The sequence below is a fragment of the Charadrius vociferus genome, unplaced genomic scaffold (assembly GCF_000708025.1).
Source record: "Charadrius vociferus isolate BGI_N301 unplaced genomic scaffold, ASM70802v2 scaffold217, whole genome shotgun sequence".
Classification (NCBI taxonomy): Eukaryota; Metazoa; Chordata; class Aves; order Charadriiformes; family Charadriidae; genus Charadrius; species Charadrius vociferus.
This window is the reverse complement of record NW_009649190.1, coordinates 987,682-1,003,695: the sequence shown is the minus strand read 5'-3', so window position 1 is coordinate 1,003,695 and position 16,014 is coordinate 987,682. Positions and strand designations below refer to the sequence as shown.

Here is a 16,014-nt window from a genome sequence, read left to right as displayed (position 1 = left end):
AAAGCTAATTTTAGTCCAAAATACTTTCATGAAATAATCTATGTTAGATATCCTATTTAGAAGTGTCCTTCTTATATTCCAGCACTGCTCAAAAAATTACTTTTCCAGCTGCGTACAAAAAGAATGTTGATTTTCCCTCTAATAGTTTTCCGTTTGAAGTATGTTCCAGTGCAAATCAGCATTGCTTATATGGCAGAAAGGAGAGGGAAAGAAAACTTTTAACGACTGCAATGCTGAACAGATATTTAAATAAAAAACATTCATTACAGAATGCATTTCAAGTTCAGAGCATATGTACCGTATGTTTAATTTCATTAAACTAAAAATGTAGAATTCTGGTTTTGTAATTTAATTTATAAGCATACAAAAAAACCTTTTATTGAAAACAATGATTAGTAAAGTAAGCAGACTTAATATTTGCCGTTCCATGTTTGAGAAAATCAACCATACTATTCTTGCACCTTTAATGACAGCAGAATTTGCTTTACGCAAGTTCTCAAGTTCTCTTTGCTCAGTAAAAGTGAGTAACTCTACATAGGACTGTTTCATTTCTAAGTCCAGATCAAACACCTGCAATGGATACAGCACAGGGTTGACTCTTGGAATCTCATTACATATAGTCTGGGCATGAGGAGTGCTTTCAAATAAAAGCAAATTTCTTTAATATAAAAAAACCCCAATACATTACAAGTGCGATTTTTGTTTACAAAGATTTTTGTTCTATTTTAAGCCTACCTTCTTGTCTGCCTACCTGTATATCCACATCTCCTAGCCTGAAAAAGTGGCAAGGGACAGCCCCGCAGAAATGAGCAATGACATTCTTGTCCAGTATTTTACGGATTGCAATGAAGTGTGCCGACATTCCTTAATGCAATAGATTTCTCAGTCATAGAACTCAGACTGGAATATTATATATATACTTATATTACATATATATATATATTTGGTTTACATATATATTTCTCAAACTCTTCAGTGAGAGACAGTTGACAGAACCTCCTGACCCCAGAACCATCAAGGTCTGGGAAGTATTACCTTGCCTGACCATGATAGCTATTACCAAACAGAAGAAAGGTCTATGCCTTTCTCTATGATCAGGATTGTGTCTGATCCAAGACACTGAAAGGCAAGGGAGAAAAAAAATCTGCCATTTCTTGATGTCATCTGATGTAAACAGGTCCATCTCAAAGCAACACGATTCCCAACTCCAGTTACCTAAAGACTGAATTGGAGTTTACACATGTGGTTAAGGGGGATAATTCAATCTACCACACCTACAAGACTATTTTGCTTGCCTTCCAGGTGAATTTGAAGCCAGTTCAACACTATTCTGCCTTTCTGCAGGACAAAGCAATTGCACAACTTGGCTTATTCATATAAAGCCTGCTGGCGGTAGACATCACTGTCTGAATGTGACGACTGTGGAGACAAATTTTAAAATTAAAAATTAAAGAGTTTCTCACAGCTCTGAACTCCAGAACACCTCTGATAGTTTTGGCTTCTCCAGTGACCAATGAACCTGAGCTACCAGATTGCCTGTGTGAGTCCCCATCCTGACAGAGACATGGCAATCACAATCAATCTGCATAAACAGAAGAACTTAAAGGATATTTTCCCATAGACACTGGCCAGAATTATCCACCAAGTAAGTGACTGACTGAAAAGAAACAGAAAAGAAACTCTCGCTCATAAGCTGAGAATGTAATTGCATAGTGTGCACAAACTGTACGAAACAGGTTTGTGACCCCCAGAGATATAGCCTGACATAGAGAAGGCGGCAGATATATTCTGTTATATGATGTGGAGGATTTCACCTGAAAGTGGGGTGGGAATCATGAACTGGGTCAGGTCTCTCATGGCCTTAAGCCTGTCTTGAATCAAAACAACTGGCACATCAGAAAACTATTTGTATCTGAACAAACACAGGAGTCACTTCTCAGCATTCATGAGACTTAAGGTGTTCTTGACGCTGTTCAAGATGCTTGAAGTGAGACTAGCTCTACAGTGCAGATGCATAATTCTGTCCATGGTAGAAGCTGTAATTTTTGTGCTGAAACAACTTTCAAAGTCATTCTAGGATCTTTCATATAATGAAAACTATGTCAATCTTCAGATTATAACAGGTACTGTCATCATAACTCAGAACTTCCCCTGAAGACTGCCTGTTCTTCAGAGTACATAATGCCTTCTTTGTCTCAGTCTTTAGTAGTAGGACCAGTTGTTACCTTAGTACCCAGCCCCCTGAGTGAGTAGATGGAGGCAGGGAGCAGAATGAAGCCCCCATAATCCAACAGTAAACAGCAACCTGCTACATCACTTGGACATACACAAGTCTATGGGGCTGGATGGGATCCACCCAAGGGTACTGAGGGAGCTGGTGGAAGTGCTCACCAAGCCACTTCCCATCATTTATCAGCAGTCCTGGCTAACCGGGGAGATCCCAGTTGACTGGAGGTTAGCAAATGTGACGGCCATCCACGAGAAAGGACAAAAGGAGTATCTGGGGAACTACAGACCTGTCAGTCTGACCTCCATGCCAGGGAAGGTTATGGAACAGATCATCTTGAGTGGCACATACAGGACAACCAAGTGATCAGGCCCAGTCAGCATGGCTTCATGAAAGGCAGGTCCTGCTTGACTAACCTGAACTCCTTCTACGACAAGGTGACCCACTTAGTGGACGAGGGAAAGGCTGTGGATGTTGTTTACTTGGACTTTAGTAAAGCCTTCAACACCATTTCCCACAGCATTCTCCTGGAGAAACTGGCTGCTTGTGCCTTGGATGGGTACTCTTTGCTGGGTGAAAAACTGGCTGGAGGGCCAGGCTCAAAGAGCTGTGGTGAATGGAGTCAAATCCAGTTGGTAGCCGGTCACAAGTGGTGACCCCCAGGGCTCAGTATCGGGGCTGGTTTTCTTTAATATCTTTACTAATGACCTGGATGGGGGGGATAGAGTGCACCCTCAGTAAGTTTGCAGATGACACCAAGTTGGGCGGGAGTGTCGACCTGCTTGAGGGTAGGATGGCTCTACAGAGGGATGTGGACAGGCTGGATCGATGGGCTGAGGCAAGTGGTATGACGTTCAGCAAGGCCAAGTGCCGAGTCCTGCACTTGGGTGACAACAACCACATGCAGCGCTACAGGCTTGGGGAAGAGCAGCCAGAAAGCTGCCCGGCAGAAAAAGACCTGGGGATGTTGTTCAACAGCCGACTGAATATAAGCCAGTAGTGTGCCCAGGTGGCCAAGAAGGCCAACAGCATCCTGGCCTATATCAGGAACAGTATGGCCAGCAGGACTAGGGAGATGATTGCTCCCCTGTAGTCAGCACTGGTGAGGCCCCACCCCAAATACTGTGTTCAGTTGTGGGGCCCTCACTACAAGAAAGGCACTGAGATTCTGGAGCAAGTCCAGAGAAGGGCAACAAAGCCGGTGAGGGGTCTAGAGCACAAGTATTATGCAAAGTGGCTGAGGGAACTGGGTTTGTTTAGTCTGGAGAAAAGGAGGCTCAGGGGAGAGTTTATTGCTCTCTACAACTACCTGAAAGGAAGTTGTAGCGAGGTGGGGGTCAGTCTCTTCTCCCAAGTAACAAGCGATAGGACAAGAGGAAATGGCCTCAAGTTGTGCCAGGGGAGGTTTAGATTAGATATTAGGAAAAATTTGTTCACCGAAAGGGTTATCAAGCATTGGAATAGGCTTCCCATGGAAGTGGTGGAATCGCCATCCCTGGAAGTATTTAAAAGACAGGTAGACATGGTGCTTAAGGGCATGGTCTCGTGGTGGTTTTGGCAGTGCTAAGTTGATGGTTGGACTTAATGATCTTAAAAGTCCCTTCCAACCTAGACAATTCTATGATTCTATGATTGAACCAGAACAACCACCTCATCAATACATTTCCTAAAACCATGTGTGCTACATCCAAGGACACCTGCAAGAAGTTTCGAGAAACAGACCAGAGCACAGATAAAACTGTTGTGAAACTTTGCTAATATCTGCTAAAAGTGACAACACAAAGAGTTTAATTTTATCCAGGAGTTGGTAGCAACAGAAAGCAAAGTAGCCAGCAGTTTAAAAAACAGAAATAATCCCAGCTGATATCTAAGGCACTTATGAGACAAGAGAAAGTTGGAGAAAACTGCTTAAAAAAACAAACAGGGAAGAGTATCTCCATGATAACATTTTTTTTATTCCTCTCAAGGTACAGGCAAAGAAATGATTGCGTGACTAAGACAGCACTATCTACAAACCAGAATTCCGCAGGCAACAAAGTGTCTTGAACTGGAGACTGAGAGATATGCACATCATTCTTGAACAGCAAAGCTTTTAATATATGCAACTTCATGATAAAATTACTTAAAGACCAGTTCCAATAACCATGGGTACTGATTGGGACAGTGGTGGAGTTCAAACAGAGATCCGATAACGTAATAAACCAGGATGATAGAGGAAACAATGAAAAGTGCCAGGTTTGCAATCATATAATAAAGGAAAATACGCAGAGAGTGAACTTTACAGCCTGTAAATGCCCAAATGAATCACGCCCCAGAAGACACCATGGGGAAAGCAGTACTTCAAAAAACATTCAATCCTGGAGTTACCAAGAAGTTTAGGTATCGCTCGGTATGGTGGAATCTAGAACACTTTGGGACAACACTTACAGCCCCAGGCAGTGTCTCACCACCCCCTCAAGGTGGGAAGTGAGGGACTGCCACCGGAGCACTATGCAGGACAGTCCTCCATCTGCCAATAGAGCATGGTCCTTATATTTGCAAATGCAAAATTCAGAGATGGGCATCTGCGATTCTGCCTCTCTCCAAAACTACAGCAGCTACCTGCAGCTTTGACGCAGTAGTTAACGCTGACTGGGATTTAACGATTACTGCCTCTATCTGCATTTAGTTCACTAAGGTACTCCTTTTGGGACAGAGGACTTCACAAAGAAAATACAATGGTAACAAGAGGAAGTGGCAGAATGACACATTTTTAGAGCACTCATCTGGGAAGTGAAAGTCCCTCATGTGATTACTCCATAAACACTTCACCGGGTGACCCTGAATGCAAAACATACAAACAGTCCATCCAGCAGGGACCGGAAGACTGAATTTTGCCCTCTCAGAGGAATACCCACCTCCCCAGGTGACAGGTCCTGCCGCTTCTTGTTTATGCTCTAACCGTACAAAATTTCCATTTGTGTTTATATACTAAAGGTTCATCAGAAGCATGGAAGGCAGCTCCATCCTAGTCTAGAGAGCATGCAGCTAGCACATGAGAGGCTGAGGGTTTGAAGATCCCCAGGCAGAAGGACTAGAGCCCAATCACTCAATGAATAGGTGAGTGCTTTGCCAACCAAGCAACTACATAAAAACCACAGCAAAAGACACCTTCCCTCAACCCAAGCACCTCACTGCAGGCTTTCTGATTGTAAATGGCTGAACTTTGACAATGTGTGAAGAAACTCCCACCTTGTGGCAATGATGGCACACGGTCTACAAGAGCCACAGTCCCAAGAATGCCTCCTTAATTAATCCCAAACAGGCAGAAACAAGATGGATGCTGAGCCATTCACAGCCTAGCAAAGATGGCAATGTCCGTGCATACGTGTAGTAACAAGACTGCAATCACATACAGTGTCTCAAGAGCTTTTCAATAAATCAATTTTATTTTGCATGTAAATGAAGAATTAAGTGACATGTTTGTGAATCTGAGCGTTGGTCAGCGTTGTGGCGACACCCTGAGCAATTACTGGTGAGTAGGTGAGAACACAGGCCATGCCTAAGTTTGGTTAATTTTTATTTTTTTTTAAATCACGCTATTGTTTAATGTCATATAGCGTAAAAGCTGTTTTAGAAGTAATTTAATGTACATCTGCAGCCAACAGTTGCAATACAATACACTACTCTAAGACAGGACCAGACAGTCTAATGATCTTCATGATGAACAGTCAACTACTCTTCTGACACTACACAACTCACTGATGACTTGCTTTTATAGCGCATGTGATACTTAAGTAGCCAATCTGAGTAAGAAAACTGCCTGTCTTCATCAAATGCAATTCAGCAGCAATTGCAAAATCACCTAGCTTAACAAAATGATGTATAACGTAAGCCTATTTCAGGAAGCGGTTAGTTAAAAGAAAAAAATTGAAGCTTTGTTTATTTTATTAAGATTCCTAAGCATTTTTCTTCAGAACCTTGCAAAACAAAAATTCTGAATTTTATAGATTTTCTTCATACTCAAAAAGGCATTCAGATATGTCTCTATATACTTAGGTCTATTCAAAGGAAAAACACCCACAGATATTTAAGGCAGTATTTTAAAATATTCGATTTATAAATGCATTTTAATAAAAATATGGTAATGTCAGTAATTTGTTCTTTCCCAAGGTTTCACCAGTGGTTTCAGAAATATAAAGAGATATGCAGGTAGACACAGATCAGCAAATGAGTTACAAATACAACGCCAGTATCATATTACGCTTCTCTTTATAAATATTTTCATTGCAAAAATATTTAGAGTTTTCTTTGAAGAAAAATCTTTAACTGATAAGGCAATGATAAACAGGACCACTTATTTTTGCAAACACAAAAAAAAAAGAATTAATTATTATGTATAGGTTGCCTATGTACAGCTGCCAGCTCATTCCAGAATATAACGTGCAGCACTATAAAAGAAGCTAAACTAGGTTTTACGTGAACGAGTCAGTAGAAAAAATAACAGGTAACCAAAATCAGCAACGTTTTACCTTTGTGACACAAAATTTAGCATTGATTTCAAAAGTTACATGCAGTTAAAGGCAGAGTGAAAGTCTTCTTTGGAAGAGGGTAGGAAACAGGGAGAAAGGGGGAGGAAAAGAAGAGAGAAGGTGGGGCAGGAAAGGCATTTCACTATTAGAAGCCCTGTCCTCGAAGGCAGGAGGTCTACGTCCTTCGTGCACCCTCTCTCAGCCCAACTCTCCTGGAATCAACAGCGTAGCAGAAGAATCTGCTGACAGCCACCACGCAGCCTCTCTCCACCAGCCAAGTATCTACGTTCTTCCTAGTCAGTACTTTTTTAGTTGCCATTACTAGGAGACTCTAACACAGTGACCCAAATTCACGAAAAAGCACATACTTTATAATGCTTTAACACAGCTGTCCAAAGCTTGCAGAGCATGTGAGAATCAAAACAAGAAAAAAACTCTCCAAGTAATCAGCAGTTCAGCTGACAGAATCCCAAACACTTCAGAAATGGCATATATTAAATCACACCATGTACAATAATTTCTGAATGGAACTGTAGCCACTACCTAACGGTACACAGCATTGCACAGTACTATCTAAGACAAAGTGAAGAGTCCTCAACTGAAATAATAGGCTTTTGGAGGGAGACAAAACATCAGCTATTTGGAAAACACAGGGCCTCCCACTCGTCCTGAATCACTGTATTTGAGCTCAGCATTTAAATATTTTTCCAAAATGGTAATCATGGTATATTTGTTGTTTGCAGAAATCTTTTAAGAGAAATGTATTTTTTCAGCGTGTGGTGGGTTGACCCCAGCCAAACTCAGTTACACAGTGTTATAAATAACAGTGAGGAGGAAAGAAAAATACAAAGATTAGCTGCACAAGTAACAATCCTCCTTTTTTTTAATCTTTTTTTACTAAGAGAATTCTATTATTAAGGGAATATGGACACAGGAGCAAGTCTTAGCTCAATATTCAAACAAAAATTATCTGTATTATTACAGATCGGCTAATTGCGTGGTTCATGCTACAGGTAAACCAATTTCCTCTTCAAACCCTCTTCAAAACATCAATTTTCTGTTCCGTCTCTTCCTCCTCCTGCCCCAGCTACACCTCCCTTCTGCTCACCTCAGCTCCTCAGGCCCACATTAGCACCCATCTGACACACAGTAAGTTAATTTACCTTAATACCTCAGGAAACGAAAAATCTCTTTTTTGCTGAATTAGTTTTCTGCAATTTTAATGAGCTGAAACAACTGGCCATGCGATAACATAAGTATCAGAGCTGGTTCAAAATAATCACTGGAAGTGGGGAATTAATTAAAAATGGGAGGAAAGAACAGAATCACTCACTTTATCAAGAAATTAATTCAATTCAAATCAATGCAGTTGAAACTGTTCTGTTGAAATCAGATCCTACAGGACCTGACAAGAGAACTTTATGTCATTAGGGAAAAGAAAATCTCTCGTCTTGGTCCACCTCACAGAATGTACGTCATCAATTTCATAAACATATTGAACATAAAGGTAAGGTATAAGAAAGCACTACCAACACCATAAAATAACAGAATTGAGGTTCTCAGGGCTCCTTTGGCTCATTTTGTTCTGCCTCACTTCAAGAAAACAGGACACCAGAAAATTTATGAGTGTATTGCATGAGAGAGATCACTACTCCACTATCTATTAGAAAGAGCAGAGAAAAATGGTAGCCTGTGCTGCTCTTGTTGCTTTCAGAGCAGGCAATTTAACTCAGTTAAAGACTGTGACAAGCAGGGAAATAACAGGATATGGTTTTGCAAATAAAGTCTAGACTAAGGCTTTCTTTGTCAAACTTCTTACTGAAGAGCTTATTTAGTCATTTGATCGGTTTAGCCAGAGTAAAGAAACCATTTTTAATATGTTTTTCATGTTGCTGTCTTTGTGTGCTGTATCCTTAGGTTCTTCAACATTCAAATGCTCTCGCAGTATGTCGCAGGGGAGTTTTCCATGAACCTCTGCCATGAGGCAGACACTTCTTCCACCAAGATGCCGAAGACATCCACAGGCATGCTGCACCCCTCGCTCCCTCTCACTCAGCTCTTTAAGTCGACGCAAGCTGAGCAAGGTAAGAGAAAGTCTTAATTCCAATGCTAAAACTTGCTAAAGCAGCATGAACACATCTCATGTCTCAAAATGTTAACTGTATTATATTCCTCGCTGTTAGCGTCTGCAAGTCATATTGGTTAAATTCTACGAAGAGAACTAAAAAAGAAATGACAGCTTACTCAGAATATGTTCTTCAGTTAAATGACAGAATAGCGACTACACACAGCACACTGCTGATTTTCCTCCTTTTCAACAGGTGTTTTGAAGTTTCAATTCTGAGCATCAGTTTTAACCATAACAGAGAATACATACCAAAACAGTTTAGCCATCTCTTCTTAGGGCCATGTATCTAATGGCAAAATGTATGCCTGATCTCTTGACGATCAATTAACAAAATATTAAAAAGTGGTATTTCAATGTATTAATTCAGCACACACAAATCCGTATATCTTTCAAACATACGTAAACAATCTGATATCGCTTACTCCGCTGAAAATAAAGGAGTTGTAACTACTTATACTCTGTTTGATGTTGACCTAAATTTAAAAAACTGTTTACAGTAACTAAGACCTCTCCATTCAGCAGTTTCATGCTGCCAAGTATGTTTGCCTTATAGCAGCAACTACTGTAATTCACAGAAATGCAGTTATGTTTATAAAGCAATACACATAATGAGAGAACTTGATAATATTATACCTGAATGTTAAAATACGGTAGTCAAAATGACATTCAAATACAGCTGAGGTTTGCTTTCATATGTAACTACATCTGCATATTTATGACAGTAAAATAAAGGGGCATTAGGTTTCAGGGGTTAATTTGCAACACAGATGAACAGGGGAAAGGGAAAAAGAGAAGTCTAATTTCAAAAGAAAATAAATAAGAAGCATCTAAGGAAACTGCACAGACTGCTGTGAGCAATGAGAGAGCCAAAGCCTGAGTTATGCTTGGCATGAATGTCCAAGTTTTTAATTTTATTGAGTCAGTTACAGTTCAGGCTTTTGGGTTGCATTTCCAAAGAAGCAAAAGAGGTATCCACTTTTCACAAACTCAGTAAAAGCAAAACATATATATTCCCATCCAAAAAAGCAGTATTTTAACCAAATTCATATAAACTACAATAATTCTTATGAAAACCAGTAGCTACCATGTACAGTTTAGTCTTAAACTAAGGAAATTGCATGGACAGAAAGTCAAGTTAAAAATTACTTAATGGTGTGAAAAGGCTAATAATCCTAGATAAGTAAATAGAAAGTATCTTAGACTCCTTATTTCTCATGCACTAAGAAATTATATCTGAACTATGGCAAACAGACCATTTTAACTACTATAGAGACACTTGTGTATTTATTTTTTCAGTCACTGATGACCAGAAAAAGGAATAAGAGGAACACATATGCTTTCAGCTTGAAGAATTACTGAAGATGACAAAGCTGACTGCACAAGAAGATACTGGAGGATTCTAATGAGCAAGTTGCCCCAACAGGTTTTAGCACAGCTCAGGAGTGAAGAAGCCTCTTAGTCTTTGCTGTGATCCTTAAAACCAGCAAGACGCTCTTTCTGCATACATGCACTGCTATTTAAATGCTGAGCATTTTCATTTTCAGTTCTTCAATAATGTTTTAAATACCCACATGGTATAGCTAAGATACACTTTCGTGAGCATTTTAATCAAAAACTATCAAGAAGAATTAATAAGCAGAATGCTACAGCAATCATTCCGAAGTTGAAAACCAAAACCACAGAACCAAAGTCTGCAACTGACTGCAAGTCAGCTCCACTGGTAGAAAGCACAGCATTTTTCCATTTCTTGTTTCAGGCATAAACAACAATTTGACTGAACTGGCAAAATAAGTAACTTCCGTAACACAGCTGTCAGGCTTCACAGTTTAAAGCAAAAAGACAGCATGTGGGTGACTTACAAAGATAACACAGTAACAACGTTTAAGACTTTTGTAATTTCAGATGCAGCACAGGCTCTGCTGAAAGCTGCCTCATCTCTCCCTGTGCTGCTCCTCTTCATCATCAGAGAGGAAAGAGGAGCCAAGAGCAGGACCAGCAAAGGTAAGTGTGAGCACTGGCTCAAGCCTCCCTGCCCCTTCCCACTCCTCTTGGTAAAGCCTTCCTAGCAACTTTTCCAAAGTTTCCCACAGGCATAAGGGTTGGTTTTGTTTTGTTCATTTGGTTTCTTTACCAACTTTCCCACCTAGCAGGCCCAGACACTATCCTATGATTCATAACCCACAAGGCAAATTCTGTGCAGATTTGTGCAAACACAATGTGTTAATCCTAAGTTAAAGACTGCTGTTTCCACATCACTTCCAAATAAGCAAAGTAGAATTAAACGAGGCTTTGAAAAATTTGACAATGGCGCAAAAAAAAGCAAGACTCATTGAAGGTGTCTTGAAACATGAAGATGGAGGTGGCAGTCCTCTGTTCACAAAGTAGGGAGACACTTAATGTGCCAGCCTCTCAACTCTTACCTTTGAGAATCAGTTCATGAACCTAACTCTAAGGCCTCCCTAGCAAATTAAACTGCTTCTGAAGAACTTAAGTTTTAATTATTAAAAGTAACATAATTGTATGTATTTGTATGTTCCTGGTATATTTCACACTTTTGTATGATTATAATGGTAGAATTGCAGAAGACAAGTAAGGAATCATTCTGCGGGACCAGGCTGAAGGACTCTTTGAATGCCAAGAGGGAAGTTACTTTCAGTGAGAGCTGGGATGCCCAAGCCCTTCTGCAATTAATTGTGTTAAGTTTCATTTTATAAATATTAACATTCCTATGTTCTACATGTCACCCAGACCTATGAGGGACAAGAGGACAAACCACCTGACAAAAATAAGCTTCTAGAGAGTGCATTTTACGGTGCCATCACAGGTACGTACTCCATGATGCAACTGAAATTACATAAATATAAATATTAAAATAACAACAATAGGGAAAAGGACATCTTACTCCATGCAGACAAGATTCATATTTTTCAATGCTGCAAATGAAACCAACAAATGAAAATAATTGTCTTTGTTATAAATGACTAATTTAGCCAGAAAGCAGAAAAGTGTGTTGTCTCTCCTCTACTGTGGCAAGTAGTCTACACGATAGTCCCTTAACTGTCAAACAACTCTTGCTACAAAAAACAAGCAGCAGACTGCCCATAGATGTGTTATATAATTTAAAGGACTGACTTTTTTCACACATCCACACAAGTCATCTCACCCAAACTCTCGGCACAAGGTTATGACTAAATCACACAATTTCACGTTTACTGATGTGACAAAATGTTCATTTCCACCTGTACTGACAATTCATGTATTTTGCCTGGATTTCAACCCAAACGTCATCTGCTCTCTTGGAAAGTTCCTGGTGTCTTTTTGTGTCCTTTCCTGTTGCTGAGTGTTTTCCAGGAACAACACAGAAGTAAAATTATCACCTAAAGGTTATTTTATCCAAGTAAAACATTCAGGCTTAAGAAGAATAAAACGAGGACTTTTTTTTTTATACTAAAAACTATCATTAACTTTGCCCTGCAGCATCAACTGATTAGCTTCATTTGAGGTGATTGATGAACGGTGTCTTCAGATCTGCTTCTTGACTAATGGTGATTGGACTAGCAAATTTCGTAAGATAACTCTAAAGAAAGACGGAACTTCACAAGCTGAATTGTTCTGCTTTTGTGGTTTAAGATAAGTTACTTTTTGTCAAGGAGGAGAGTGACCATTACCAATATTAACTCTTCAATGCTATCAAGAGTTCATGTACATGATTCAGTATTAAATTAAGTACAAAAGTTGGACATTTTTAAAACTTACTACTTGCTAAAAAAATATTATCTTGCAAATTCTTCTTTGAGTTGCTATTTCAGCCTCATTACTGAGATGGCAATGATAATTAAACAGTGATAATTAACTGTTTATTTTTAAGGAGGACAATCTTTATGAATTAGACAAAAAATATTCACCAGGTTACCATTGCTCAGCTATCACACAGGCAGAGAAAACGTGAACCCAAGTACCTTTGGTAAACACACACTGCTGCTTCTCATGTTTTCCTTGTTGATTTTCAGATGTATATAATTTACAGTTGTCAAACAATTATAGGAAATTCTCATTCTGAATGCTACATCAATGCCCTTCTTTCCCCTTAACTATGTTCTTTAATTATTCATAACAGTTACAAGCACTTAGAAAAGAGCAGTGAACTATAAATATTTAATACAAGATGCCTGTAACAGAAAGACACAAGAGAGAGTGCAAAATCAAATAGTATAAAGTACTTGTTTATCCCTAAGCCAACAAACAATAAGCAATGCATATGCTCTTTAGATTTTAAATTTCTATAAATGTTTGCAGCTTTGACAAACCAAACCTAGTAAGTCATCTGCATGCTCTACCAATTACAATTAAACAAATAGAAATTACCAGGTATAGCAGTTTTCTCCAGACTTTTACTATTTTAAAGGGGTATGTTTTTATCGTTTGCTACAAGTTTACCTTGTGAGGAATGCTGAATAAGCATCACTATAGGACATTACCTTTTCAAGCAGTTAAAGGATGCAAGAGTCAAGAGCAAATACACTGAAGACAATTTCTAAAATCCCATCTACAACAGTGGTGCCTTAGCAAGCAGTTGATCTTAATGCAAATTCTCAACATAGATTAGAATTCCAGCATTTGGGGTGTTAAGAAAGTACGCAAGAACCTCAAATATCTTGAAATAAAGTTTACAATCCTTCTAGATGTGGAGAAGGGCTACTTCAGTAAACTTCAGGACAATATGGCAGGTAAAAATAATACTACTTTTAATTTTCAGAGCTCATTGTATTTAATACTTGATATGGGCAATAATGAAAATATGGTAATACTGTAATTGTGTTCTGTGGAGGAAAAGATAATTAATTAGTAGGAAAACAGGACTCATTTTTAAGTTACTGAGACATACTAGGGAAATATCATCAATCTTTCATTAAAATACCATATCTCGTTACACCGTATGCAGCTTTCTGAATATCTTACACATCATAAATACCCCAAAAAAGCCACATTGTAGAGAGCACAAAAATTAACTCAATGACATCTAAAAACCAATCACAGAACCAAAACAATTTTCTCATCCATTTACTTCAAATTGAATTACTGTCTGCTCACTCTGAAACCAAGGCCTCCACTGGTTCTGCTCACAGCACAGGGCGCTACCTCTGTCCTTTGAAATCAGGTCAGCGTCCCACCTGCCTAAACCACTGGGCAAAAATGAGCATGCCTTGGGTGGTCAAGAAAAGGCTGAAGAAAAGTTTAGATAGTGCTTAGAAGCTACATTAGTTTTCCTTATCTCAGCCTTATAAGCACCCGCATTGCAACCTCACAGTGACTTCATGAGAAGTTTTGTTCTTGTTCAATGTAGCAGAGAGACAGAAACTAGAACTGTTCCATTAGAGTCATCCCCCTCACCCTCCCAGCTTCCTACATTCAACTGTTTATTTTCTATTTTGTTATAATTACTGATTTAACAAAACTTTTGAAACGTTTAAATTATTTTAAAAATTACTTAAACATTAATCTTCAACACCGAAACTTTTGTGCAAAAAATGTTTTCCTAATACTGTTAATCAGAACTGAAAATAAATCACAGTAACCACTTTTGTATATAAAGCATATGCAGATAGTGTAATCCATATGTGGCGGAGAGTACATTTAGATTATATTTAAAAGTTTGCCTGTACAGTGTACGGTAACATAAAGAAAGTCGCAGCTGTAAATGACACCAGTGTACCAGAGAAGTACTAGAATGGACACAGCCATATCTGTAAATTAGTCTTTTGGTTACTCAGCTTACTCCTCACAGTAGTTTAACTACACCAGCAAAAGAAGCCTGCTGTTAAAATCTGCGTAGTCCCTAAAAACAGAGCTGCCCCTCAGGTTACCTACACCAATTAATCTAGTGAAAAGCAGACAAGCCGTCAGTATTAATACCCACATTTGAACCCTGAAAATCAAGGCAAGCATTCAAGTGCTATAATAAAAAATTGAAGGAACTACATTTTGTATATTAAACAACTCTCAGAATACTTTAACTAATACACAGACAAAAATAGCAAATCTCTTAACCACTTACAAAGCCGAAGAGATTATTAGATTTAAAAAAACAATGAAAAGCACTGACATTAAAATTCAAAACTCTTGGTTTTTTTGCTTTAAAAATAGATTGTAAGGAAAGCATTTCAACAGCACATCTTTAACTAACTTTACCTGGATTTCCACACATTTTGGTAAATTTATGCTGCAACATGACTTGCTCTGTTGGACTCAACAGAACTTAAGTCTGAAATGACAGAGAAGCCAAAGGAAAGCATAAAAACTGAGAGGAAGCAGATGCACCATTAGTGGAATGCTGCTTTAGAAGATTTAGATTTCAGTACTAAGACAGAATACATGTAAGGGAAAACAATTTGCTGAATTAATTTGATGCAACGGATAATTAAAAAGTTAACAAAATTATTAAATTATTTGAATACTGTATCTTGCGTATTTAAACATTTGAATATAGAATTAATTATCTATTATCCACTTTGAATTCTGAACTAAACATAGTCACATTATAACTGAAAATGCTATTTATCAACCAATTCTCTGAGGTACAAAGTTAACTGAACACAGCAAAAGCATTCTGGCAATATTAACAGAACTGTCCGTTCCTATCTGTAGTAGCTTATTGCTGGCCAATTTTTCTGTATCATTGGATTTTAATTATCATTATAGTTTAGAAGGAAAGAACAAACAATAAGTGCTATAACTATTTTACTGATGTTTGGTAACTTCTCATTTGATTTATGTTGATGCCTTATTTCAGCAACTTGCTCTATGCTGCAACTCTATTTCAATCATTTAACAAAGTATAAGTTAGCTATTTGAACTTTCAGTCAGAGGAAACAAATTAACCTTACAACAGAAAAGCGCAGAAATTTTACAAAACTGAAAAATCAACAAGTTGGTCCCAGCCTATTCATCAGGTTATTTACTTAAGCATTTTTTAAGAACAGTTGCAGTTGTATGCATTACACTGTAAAGGGTTCATTTTGGTCAGTACTTTATTCTAAGTACCCCCATTTAAATAGTCTTCATCTCCCGCAGGTTCCATCAGCACAATATTATTTCCAGAACCTTAAGGAACTCAGCCTTGAGAAACCTCTGTCAAATGGTCTGCACTC

General features: G+C 38.5%; 1 protein-coding gene across 1 annotated transcript in view; it reads right to left on the bottom strand.

The window, feature by feature from the left end:
* The window catches only part of PLCL2 (phospholipase C-like 2), a 106,005-nt gene that overhangs the window by 49,917 nt on the left and 40,074 nt on the right, over nucleotides 1-16,014 (bottom strand). The window lies entirely within an intron of this gene.